Raw genomic sequence first — 12,318 nt, 5'->3', positions numbered from 1 at the left:
TGACCTCGCTTACGACGGCAAAGAGTGAGTTCGCGTCGTTTGCCGTCTGGAGGTCACGCAGCCACTTCTCCTGTCTTTCACTCAACACCCCCTCCCCTTCGTCGCCTAAATGTGTGTGTAGGGGCACCAACACCGGGGCTGGGGGGCCGGTGACCCATGTACCGGGGGCCAGCAGTGGGCCGGGGGACTCACTACCCACTGCTGGGGGGGGGCTTGGTACATCGGCGGTGGGGGGAAGGGGGCCGCCTGCGTCATCCGTTCGGCCTCCATCCCGTAACGGATCGGCCACTCGGTCTCCTGCGGCCCCCAGGGAAAATTGCCCCGGGCGTGTGGGGGCCAGGCCACTCGGGGCATCACGGGGGGCGGGGGGGGAACGGGAGCTCGCACGAGAGTAGGAGGACGGTGTTGGGGCACAGGAGGCGGGCCACGCGTCGTCGGAGAAGGCGCCGATGGAGGGGGAATGACGTCACCATTCCCCCTTCTCCGCCTTCTTCTTCTCCTCACTACCTCCCCCTCCGGGCGATGCTCTGCTTCCACCTGTCGGCGAAAGCGCGGAGGCAGCTCTCGCTCCCTTCGCAGGGAATGCTGGGGCACTTGAGGGGCCGGAAGGGGAGCACCGCGCGCAGCTGCGCCGTTCCGGAGAAGGGCGCGCAGCTGCGCCACTTCACTGGGGGAAAATAGCGGCACTGGGGCAGTGGGTACGAGCTCCCTGTAGGGGCGCATGTCTGGACGCCGTTGAGTCAGGACGGGGGGAGGAGGGGTGGGTAGGGGTTGAGGACGATGGATGGGAGGGGGCGGGGGGCGGCGAATGGGAGGCGGTTGGGGGCGGACACTAGGGGAGAGTGGCCTGGCGGGCTCTCTCGTCGTCTGCTCCTCGCGGCGTCTTCTCTTCCTCCTCTTCTTCCGCTCCCGATTCCTCCGCCGCCTTTCCTCGGAGGAAACGCGGAACTGCTCCCACGATGCACCGCGCATGTGGGACCTGCCGCGCTCCTCTTCCGGAAGGGGGATGTCAGAGATCGGACTAAGATCTCTGACGTGGCAGCGGGGGGTGAGGGGGGAGGGGACGGAAGGGGAATAGGGGACGAGGAAAACCTCGGGATCCGCCATGGTGCACTCCGGGCCACGCACTTCGTCTGTGTCGGAAACCGAAGCACACACACTTTCCCCACACGCAAAACTTACGGAGGCAGATGACTCGTCGGTCTGCGTGCCGACAGACCGATACCGCCACCTGTCCACCACCACAAACCGCTGCGTGTCGTCACAATGTGTTGTCGGCGACAGCAGGCCGTCCGACAACGCCCCCTGGGGCGGTACGGATCCGTCCTCCAGGGAGCCACCACACAGGGGAGGGGAAACACGCGGCGACACCGGGCCGTCCTGCGCTTCGTCTCGGCGCGGCTGCGCACCGTCCTCCGAGACGACACTCACACATTCACTCACGCTCGCACGAGGCGACACCAGGCCGTCCATCGCAGACGCAGCTGGGGATGACTGCGGAGCACTGGGAGTGGGGGAGACGCGAGAGGGGGAGGGAGACTGTGTCGGGAGGAACACAATCTCCGGGGATGGTCCACGGACGCTAGGGCAACGTTCCGTGACACCAGGGGCAAGGGGGAGGGGGCGGGGCAACACTGGGTCATGCACTGCGGGGGCGCTGTCAATGTCGACGATAAGGTCGTCCGACGACGCACTCGCAGGGGCGGATCCCGAGGGAGCACTTATGGGGGAGGGGAGGCGGAGACGGGGGGAAGCGAGGAAGGCGGGAGATCGGGTCGGGGGCGAAGCGAGGGCTCGTGGATCCCACGACCCGGCACTCCATTCCTCTTCCAGCGTCCTCCGCCACGAGCGGGTAATGCTCCCAGCGGAGTCCATTGTGGGAAGCAGCGACGGGGAGGCCTGGGAGTCGGGAGGGGCGTAGGGAGCATCACGAGGGCGATGCACTCCCCTCTCCTTCGCCTTCCGGCGAGTCCGCTGGGCGACGGGCGGTGTTGCCATGCTGGGAGGGCGGGAAGTTGGCGCGCGGGAAGCACGTGGCGGGGAACCACGCGGCGAGGGACCACGTGGCGGGGGACCACGTGCTTAGCAACAGCCGAACGGTGCACGCTACGTGCACCAAAGTTGCTCGGGCTGTTGCTAACACTGACGCAGACACACAAACAAAAGCAAAACACTCTATCTCACACACAACTAAACATTTTTACAAAACACCGCGCCAACTTCCGGCGCCACTGGCGGGCGCCACCGAGGCCGTGGGGAGTCGAACTCGCGGCCAGTAGCACCAAACACACTTCCTAACTCCCTCCCAAAATTTCTCGGGTGTGCCGGCACACACACCCGAGAAAAACGGCCCCCCCGAATTTTGGCGCCTTTTTCTAAAATCCGCAATTTGCGAGAAATCGGCACCAAAATCGGGCAGGGGGGGGCTGACACACACACAATCACTCGACCAAAGTGGCCGGAAATAACTCCTCCCGGTTACGGCACAACCGCGATTACTAAAATTCCGGCTAGCGGCGGACGGGCGAGTCCGACGTTACGGCAGGCGCTTCTGGCGGGCAGGGCGGCAGGGAAGAGCCGGGAAGTCTCAGCGCCGTTGGGGTCCCGGGAGCGCTCCGCAGACACGTCCGCTCTCCTCGAAACTACACTTTGATCTTAGCCATAAGGCCGAGAAGCGATAATTAATAAATTTTTCCGGGGTTCCGGGACGGTTTTTCGGGTATTTTGCGTGATGAGGTCGGATGCTGCGGCGGTGGTGTGCGGCGAGAGTTTTTGACGCGAGGAAAGGTCTCGGAATGGCGAATTTTAGGCGTGAGAATGGGGAAAAATTCGCATGAAAGTGTTGTGTGGAGACTCCGGGAGTTTTGGTGTCGTCGGCGGGTCCGGGAGAGTCGTAGGAGCGTCGCGGACGTAACGGACGCGGTCCGTTTTCCGGGCCTTCGGTGCCATCTGTCGTGTGGGATCGCAGCGTCCTTCGTGGAGCATCCTGCGTTCGCTTCCCGGGGGAATGCTTTGGTCCTGGGAAATTCCCAAAAAAATTGCCATTTCCGGGGAATTTCCGGGGACTCGAAAAAGTCACTCAAAATCGTCCAGAAAACGTCAAGAAACACGATGAGAGAGCGTCATCCTACTCACTCGAGCCATGTATTTTCTTTCGAAATGCTAAAATTCCGGGGAATCTGATGAAAAACTGCTTAAAAAGTCCTCTCTGGGGAATCTGATTCAAAGCTGCTTAAAAAGTCCTCTCCGGGGACTGGAAAAAATTTCCAAAATCGTCAGCAATGGCTAGAATACGGGACGGAAGAATCGGCATCAGTCAATAATTTCGGATGTTTTTGCAAAAAATATCGGCATGAAATGCAACTCTCCGAAAGAAAGCAATTCACGGTTTCATTGGACACCTGTGTTTCGTCATCATTCGCGACCCTCATTTTTTTACACTTGAAGTAAACAGAGTGCGTGCCGACGCCGTCGTCGGCCTCCGGGTCGAACTATCTGCCAGCAGCACGGCCCCCGCGAAATTCGACTGCGCTTTCAGTGGAAGGCGTTCATTGTTAGCGACGACTCCTTGGTAACGCGGATGAATGCTGCGTGTATTTCACCAGAAGCGTGATGCGTCCGTCTTGTCTCGTCATATTCGCAAGAAAAACTTGGAATTCTCGAGGAAACCTACGCTTGGCGGTCATTTTCCATGTTCACTCGATCCGGTGAATATTTGGAAGTTATTTTATAAATCTTGCATTCACCTAATTTCCGTGTGAAAAGTGTGCGGAAACTGTTTCGACAGCTTTCCGGAAGGTTTTCTTAAAAGTGAAAAATTTCATCATCATTCCCACGACGTATGTCACTCTTGGCATGCGAGTCCCGTCTACACTCCTATGTTAGCCATAAGGCCGAGGAGCCGTGCCCATACTACACTCCTATCTTAGCCATAAGGCCGAGGAGCCGGAAAAATTGTGCCCGGCTCTGCACTAGGATCAGTGCACTGCATTAGATGAACTTTTCTGCAGTGTTAGTGAGGGCATATTATTCATCCTCTTCAAACGATGTCTCATGTTAAAAAATTTTGTTTTCTGTCAGTTTTTATTTTTTGTGCTGTTGCTTGTTATTTTACAGACATGGTTTAAATGTAAAATGGTGATAAAATAAATGAATGAAGTGGTGGCCAGTGTTATTTTCTTCTTTCCTTCGCCCATTCGTTTCTTGCCTCACGAATCTCCGGACTTTGTCGCATTTTCGCGATTCGGGAATTTTTTAAATGAAACAAGGAAGAGAAACATCTGTTCTCATCAGCTTTTCTGATTTATGGAACCTTTTATGTTGGGCCGATCCCGGCGGTACTGCAATACCGGGCCAACCCGCGGCAGGGATGGAGTAAACTCCGGGGACCCCGCCCATGTTCAAAAATCAGATTAATATTCTGGTCCAGCAATGCTGGACGTATCAGATATTAAGCTGATAAGAACAGATTAAAATGTTTATTGCACATAATATCAGAGTACATGCCAGATTACTTTTAAATTCATAATTTTCTTGATTTACAATTGTTTTAAAGTAATTGTCTTGCTTAACAATATTTTTGAAATTAATAATCTTATACAATGTTTTTACAAAATTAAAGTTCATTCTCATATACCATCTTCCATCTCCTGTTTGTCCTGCTCGCCGTACTAAAAAGAGAAATAAAATTTCTATTAAAATTTCGCGGAATAATGAAGTTTAAGGGAAAATGAAAAAGAAAACGGAAAATAAAATGTCTAAAATCATATTCCCGATGTAGGCGATCAAGTATTGACATTCCGGAATGCCGAAAAAATTAATGTGAATCAGAAAAAAGTTTTTAATTTTGAATTTCTACCCGGAATGCTGATTAAACTAAAAAGAATGAACTTAAAAGGTGCAATCTTAAAATGACTGCTCGGTATGATAAAACAGAGGGCCCCTCGATCCCGCTTAACCCAAGGATAATGTAAGCTGCACGGGAACCACTCTTCAGACGCCCACCAATAAATTAATTAAAAGTTTGACGCTGGCTTGATAAAAAAATTAAAATTTGGAAAATAAATAATTTAGTAAAATACTCCCGGTGTAAAGGCCGGGAGCAATAAAAATTTAAAATGCCAGCGCCTAAAAACCCAATCCCGGTGTAAAAGGCCGGGATAACAAAGAATGTTTGGGAGTAAAAGTTACTAAAACAGACTGTCGGTGTATAGTGCCGGCAGTCTAAAAAAAGATAAAAGCTCCCAAACATAACAAAAACAAAAAGGGGACACACACAAATAAATATAATAAATAGATAAATAACACAGGGTTTTTAAAAATTTTATTAAAAGGTGGGATCGTCGTCATCACTAGAGTTTCGAGGGGAGAGATTCGTTCCCAAACCGGGTGGGAGCGCTGGGGTAGTAGGATATACAATTTTGCCCATGACATGCGAAACATAAATATCCCGCGACCATCGGATTGCGTCGGAGATCATAAATTTAGCGATCCTACCGACGTTGCGTTTTGCAATTCCGAGGTCGCGGAAAACCACCCAATTTTGGGGATCCCAAGCTCCCAGCGCCCCGACCACGAGTGCACTCAAGGAAACCGTGTACCCGTGATCGGCAAGTTGTTGTGCGATGCATGAATATTTTTCGAATTTTGCTTGCCTGGCGACATCCAAGGCAGTCTTCCGGTTTTCAAAGGGCACAGTGACATCAACAATGACGATTTTTCTACGTCCCTCATCGACGACGACGAGATCGGGTCTGAGGGCAGAATCGATCATAGGCGGAGTGCGATCGACACGGATTTCCACGCCTGCGCGAGGAACCTCTCCGGCGAGTCGATGCAGGATAGCATCGTGTCTGCCCCGCCACGCGCTCGAATGCACCTGACAGTGGTTCAAGACGTGCGGCAGGGTTTCACTCTGCCACCCACACCTCCTACACCGGAGGTCATCTCGAGGACCCCACCTCGTCGCCGCGTTTAGAGGGACAACGCCTAAACGTGCCCGGTGCACGAAGCGCCAGTCGCAGAATCTAGTGTTGGCGCCCGTGCGAAGGAAGTGATTTGAAAATGGAGATGCCGAAATGCATTCGAATACCTTGCCCTGATCAGGTTTAGCCAAAAGACGGGCAAGGTATTGATGCCGCACTGCATCGCGCAACAATTTACCCAGCAAGCGTGCTTTGTTTGGGGGCACTCGAACGACGTCGGGTTCTCTGCCGTGGGCCGGAATGACGATCTCAAACTCCCTCCTCACGTCACTCCAGTTCCACGACATTCCAATTTTGCTAGCCAAACGGCTGGACGCCATTCTTGCGTCCGACCACAAAGAAGCGACGTCGAATCGGTACCGTCCAAACTCCGCACGCATGCTTCCGGAGAGGTACTCCGCGATATCTCTCTCCTCTGGTTCCCGCCGGGTTCTCGTCTTAACGGTCTTGTAAATGCCTGCGTCCACCACCGCTCTTACCCATGGTTCCCTGCAAGAGAGAAGGCGAAAGGCATGAGACACTGTTAAAATATCTACCTGGTCCGCGGTCGGAAAGACGCCCGCGCCCCCCTTCCGCGGATCCAGGTGGCAAATCTCCCACGAGGCTCTCATGGGGAGGTACATCCAATCTTTCAGGGCCCTCTTAACCCGTTTATCCAAAATTTTAAGAGGGCCCTTCCTAACCCTACCTCCCCGGAGGATGAAATCAAGTTTTGTTAATAAAAACATGTTCAGAGCCTCTATTTTTTGCCAGGGCGCCAACAACGACGCGTCCAGCGCGTCGATGTTTTCAATAATTTGGTCGATTAGACGCCCTGGCGTTTGCTCTACTTTATACCCCGTGGGGATGCCTAAATAGTCGTATCCCTCGCCCTCTCCCATTACAGCTGGAGTCCCACCCCCAAGACGAAACTCCGTCGCTCTCACTCGCCCCCCGGCGACATGGAGCGTCGCACACTTGCGGGGGTTGAATTTTAACCCGCTCCATGCCGCGATCCGGTCGGCGAGATCCAGCAACTTCATCATCCCGTCTCGGTTCCTGGACACCAGAGCTACATCGTCAGCATAGGCAAGAACGGTGACGGGGATGCCGTTGACCCGATAGCCTATATTATCCTTTTGTGCAGCAACGCTGCGTACCAGATATTCCATGCTTAAATTAAATAAAATTGGGCTAAGCGGGCATCCTTGCTTTACTCCCGCTTTCAGCGGTATTGCCTGCGTCTCGCCATCTATTGTCCTCACGGTCGTTCGTGCCCCATCATACATTTCTTTAATAATATTAATCAATTTTTGGGGCACGCCTAAAGCTTCCATTGACCTGAAAATGTGACCGTGAGGCACAGAACCAAAAGCATTAGATAAATCTAGAAAAGAGACGCAGACTTCGCCACGTTTCCTGTGGACCTCTTCCAGAACATTTTGTAATATAAAATTATGTTCGTAACACCCTTCATGTGGGCCGAACCCCTTCTGCTCCATTGACACCCGGCCTGACCTTTCGGCCCACCCACTAATTCTATCCGCTAAAACAGCTGAGTATAATTTTGCTAGGGTGGGCCCTAATGTTAATGGGCGCCAGTTCTCTATGACATCCCTGGCGCCCTTCTTATGTATCAAAACTGTCCGGGTGTCTTTCCATCTATCGGGTATTCGGCCACTATCAAAACAATATTGGAAGATGGTCCTCAGGATGTGGCTTCCTCTATCCGCATTGCGAAGATCGATATAGGTAATATTGTCCTTCCCTGGAGCAGTGTTACTCATTCGGCCCAGCCTCTTCCAAATCTCATTCGATGTAAATGTTCTCAATAGATTATTTTCTTCTTCTTGGAGGCTGGGCATATCAATTTTGACCATATTTAAAGGCGTGGGGAGGACTCTAAATCTATCATTATTAAATGTTTCATTAAAATAATTAAAAATAACCTCCTCATCGATTTCGCAATGCGGAGAGGGGCCCTTCAATACTTGATCTATGGCACGTTTCTTATTATTTCTGAATAGTTGTTGTAATTTACGAGCTTTTTCTTTAACCACCTCGTGCCATTCTGCATCGGGTCTAAAAACACGACGAGCAGGTACGTTACCCATTCCGATGCCATTCCCATCCCCGTTACCATCCAGATCCAGGTGCTCCCCCTCCTCCTCTTCCAGGGGGGGGTGTCGCGGGACTCTCTCTTCTTCCTCCCCCCCCTCTCTCCTTCTGCCACCACCTCCTTCTCTCCGGGCCGGCTTCTTGTCCGTGATACTCTTGCACCAGGCGGCGACGGCCTCCTCGAACTCTCCCCACCCTTCCTTGCAGGCCGCCTCTATCCTCAGGATCCACCGCCGTTGATCCTCTGGCAGCCCGTCATAGTCCACTGCCACCTGTCTTACGGGAGCGCCATCGGAGTTGGTAGGCCTCTGTCCACCCCGCTCGTCGTCTCCTCCCTGGGGCCGATTTGCGAGGTTTTTAGTTCGCACCGGCCCCGCGCGTCGTCGCCTTCGGGGTGGAGCCACTGTCGGGGGCGGGCTGTTTGAATCCGTCGTCTCCTCGCCCGCCCCATCTCCGTCTCCCTGCAGATGGCAGTCATCGGACAGGCTGCCGCTGCGCCCCGCTGGTGGACTGCGGGGCTGTTCCTCCGCCCCCACCTCTTCTCCGCGACCGCTTTCTTCGCTTACCCGCCCCGGGATATTTAAAACTTGGGGCGGGCTCGCAGTTACGGCGGCCGCGTTGCGTGGGGGACTCTCCTCTGGCGGTGGACTCTGCGCCGGCGCACTCCCTCCTCTTGCCTTCCCTCGACGAGGTTGGCTTCGCGCCGGCCGCCGGCCTGCTCTTCTTGATGCGGGTGGGGAGACTGATGTCGTCGCCGCCGCCGCCGCACCGTCGTCACCTGCCGGACCCGGAGCTCTCCTTCTCGTCGATCTCCTCAGCTGAGGTGGTTGCTCTTCGTTCGTCGATGCTGGGGGAGCACCTTCGGCCACCGTGGTCACACTGTTTTCAACAATTATAATATCCAAATTACTAGCTTGTTCTTCATTTCTTACCATTTCAAAAACATCACCGTCATCAACATTCACACACTCATTCACACTCAAACTATCATTCGCTCTCTCATTCACGCCCATTGTTAGTCCATTTCCATCATTATTTACTTCCACGATGGCCACATTGTTATCCCCTTCCCTACCCTCCCCCTCGGCCAGGCCTACGGGATCTGGTGGTGTCCCCACACAGGCATTTACATGAAATTTGCAGGATTTTAGGCTGTCAAATTTTTGGAGGCACCACATGCATTGGAAAAACATGACAAAGTCCGGATGCTCTTTCACATAGTGTTTTTTGAGTTCATTATGAGTCCGGTATATCCCGTAGGTCCTATGTCTCCCATGATTTGTTGGAGTAAAACAGTGGCTACATTCAAAAGTATTGCCGAGAGGGACCTGAATAATCACTTCCTCCATCGGAATGGGTATTATGTGCAATAAACAAATACCTAGTTCAAGAAAACCCAAATAAGTGTACTATATAAAATTTAAAAATAAGATAAAAACCCTAGTATCGCTTCCCGGCTCTGTTAATGAATTGTAATTAAAAGGATATAATTTTGATCCGCTTTAAATTGGACTCCTCCCGGTCAGACGCCGCGGCAAGACTTTCAGCTCGACGAGTTCCGAAGGTTCAAAGAAGTTTCTTCCCTCGCCGAGCCTCCAGCGATGTCGTTGCGCCTTCCGCCTGAAGAGGAGCCGCGGATGTCCCCCGATTTTCAAAATCCCACGCAGACGACGTATCCCGCCACGAAGAGAAGCAGCCTCCCGCCGAGGTGGTTAAAAAAGAAATCCCACGACGAGAGACCGCCGCCAACGAGACGAAACCCGCCGCTACGTAGGACGAAGCCGAAAGGACGTCAAGACGAAGATTTTAGTTCACCGCGCCACCGCCGTCGCCAGATGCTCCCCGCGGAGGTTTAAAAAAGATTCCCTCGGAGAGCAGCCGGCGTCCCGAAGGTAGCAGCGACGCAGGAAAAGCCGAAAGGTGACGTCCGAATGCAGGGACTGAAAAAAGAAGAAAAGAAAACCAGTTAATTACAATTTACAAATATAAATCCAGAATATAGACAGGCTTTCACAGATCACTAGAAGGCTAAGATTTAACACTAATAAATTCACTTAATCTAAGTATCACACTAAAACTACTACACTTTGATCTTAGCCATAAGGCCGAGAAGCGATAATTAATAAATTTTTCCGGGGTTCCGGGACGGTTTTTCGGGTATTTTGCGTGATGAGGTCGGATGCTGCGGCGGTGGTGTGCGGCGAGAGTTTTTGACGCGAGGAAAGGTCTCGGAATGGCGAATTTTAGGCGTGAGAATGGGGAAAAATTCGCACGAAAGTGTTGTGTGGAGACTCCGGGAGTTTTGGTGTCGTCGGCGGGTCCGGGAGAGTCGTAGGAGCGTCGCGGACGTAACGGACGCGGTCCGTTTTCCGGGCCTTCGGTGCCATCTGTCGTGTGGGATCGCAGCGTCCTTCGTGGAGCATCCTGCGTTCGCTTCCCGGGGGAATGCTTTGGTCCTGGGAAATTCCCAAAAAAATTGCCATTTCCGGGGAATTTCCGGGGACTCGAAAAAGTCACTCAAAATCGTCCAGAAAACGTCAAGAAACACGATGAGAGAGCATTATCCTACTCACTCGAGTCATGTATTTTCTTTCGAAATGCTAAAATTCCGGGGAATCAGACTTAAAACTGCTTAAAAAGTCCTCTCTGGGGAATCTGATTCAAAGCTGCTTAAAAAGTCCTCTCCGGGGACTGGAAAAAATTTCCAAAATCGTCAGCAATGGCTAGAATACGGGACGGAAGAATCGGCATCAGTCAATAATTTCGGATGTTTTTGCAAAAAATATCGGCATGAAATGCAACTCTCCGAAAGAAAGCAATTCACGGTTTCATTGGACACCTGTGTTTCGTCATCATTCGCGACCCTCATTTTTTTACACTTGAAGTAAACAGAGTGCGTGCCGACGCCGTCGTCGGCCTCCGGGTCGAACTATCTGCCAGCAGCACGGCCCCCGCGAAATTCGACTGCGCTTTCAGTGGAAGGCGTTCATTGTTAGCGACGACTCCTTGGTAACGCGGATGAATGCTGCGTGTATTTCACCAGAAGCGTGATGCGTCCGTCTTGTCTCGTCATATTCGCAAGAAAAACTTGGAATTCTCGAGGAAACCTACGCTTGGCGGTCATTTTCCATGTTCACTCGATCCGGTGAATATTTGGAAGTTATTTTATAAATCTTGCATTCACCTAATTTCCGTGTGAAAAGTGTGCGGAAACTGTTTCGACAGCTTTCCGGAAGGTTTTCTTAAAAGTGAAAAATTTCATCATCATTCCCACGACGTATGTCACTCTTGGCATGCGAGTCCCGTCTACACTCCTATGTTAGCCATAAGGCCGAGGAGCCGTGCCCATACTACACTCCTATCTTAGCCATAAGGCCGAGGAGCCGGAAAAATTGTGCCCGGCTCTGCACTAGGATCAGTGCACTGCATTAGATGAACTTTTCTGCAGTGTTAGTGAGGGCATATTATTCATCCTCTTCAAACGATGTCTCATGTTAAAAAATTTTGTTTTCTGTCAGTTTTTATTTTTTGTGCTGTTGCTTGTTATTTTACAGACATGGTTTAAATGTAAAATGGTGATAAAATAAATGAATGAAGTGGTGGCCAGTGTTATTTTCTTCTTTCCTTCGCCCATTCGTTTCTTGCCTCACGAATCTCCGGACTTTGTCGCATTTTCGCGATTCGGGAATTTTTTAAATGAAACAAGGAAGAGAAACATCTGTTCTCATCAGCTTTTCTGATTTTTGGAACCTTTTATGTTGGGCCGATCCCGGCGGTACTGCAATACCGGGCCAACCCGCGGCAGGGATGGAGTAAACTCCGGGGACCCCGCCCATGTTCAAAAATCAGATTAATATTCTGGTCCAGCAATGCTGGACGTATCAGATATTAAGCTGATAAGAACAGATAAATTGTATTTATTTAGTATATTGCCAAGTACAGAGTTATATCCAAAACAGATATTGTTACAGATCCCCCCACCTTTCGTGGGGGGGGATGATACAATAGGGCGACCCACCAAGTGTGGGCCGCCCTGGTAATAGTTTTTGGCTCTATTACAAATTAATATTGGCCCCTCACTTAGGGGCCACTTGTCACCGCCGGCCTCGAAGTGAGGCCGGTCGGGCAATGTTTTTAAAGTTCAATGTTTGATTCACACATTCACTTCGCTTCTTCATTTTTCAATCTCATTCATACCAGGGATAATAATTCACACCATTCACGTCTTTTTATTTAC

At 51.6% G+C, this 12,318-nt stretch overlaps 3 pseudogenes; all 3 read right to left on the bottom strand.

Annotated features, from left to right (window-relative positions):
* Positions 1-4,315: 4,315 nt before the first annotated feature.
* Positions 4,316-4,494, bottom strand: LOC124173737 (annotated as a pseudogene).
* Positions 4,495-10,104: 5,610 nt separating this feature from the next.
* LOC124173768 lies at positions 10,105-10,198 on the bottom strand (annotated as a pseudogene).
* A 1,636-nt stretch (positions 10,199-11,834) lies between these two features.
* Positions 11,835-12,044, bottom strand: LOC124173719 (annotated as a pseudogene).
* Positions 12,045-12,318: the final 274 nt, after the last annotated feature.

Source organism: Ischnura elegans, chromosome 1 (assembly GCF_921293095.1).
Source record: "Ischnura elegans chromosome 1, ioIscEleg1.1, whole genome shotgun sequence".
NCBI classification, from domain to species: Eukaryota; Metazoa; Arthropoda; class Insecta; order Odonata; family Coenagrionidae; genus Ischnura; species Ischnura elegans.
This window is presented reverse-complemented; position numbering and strand designations above follow the sequence as displayed.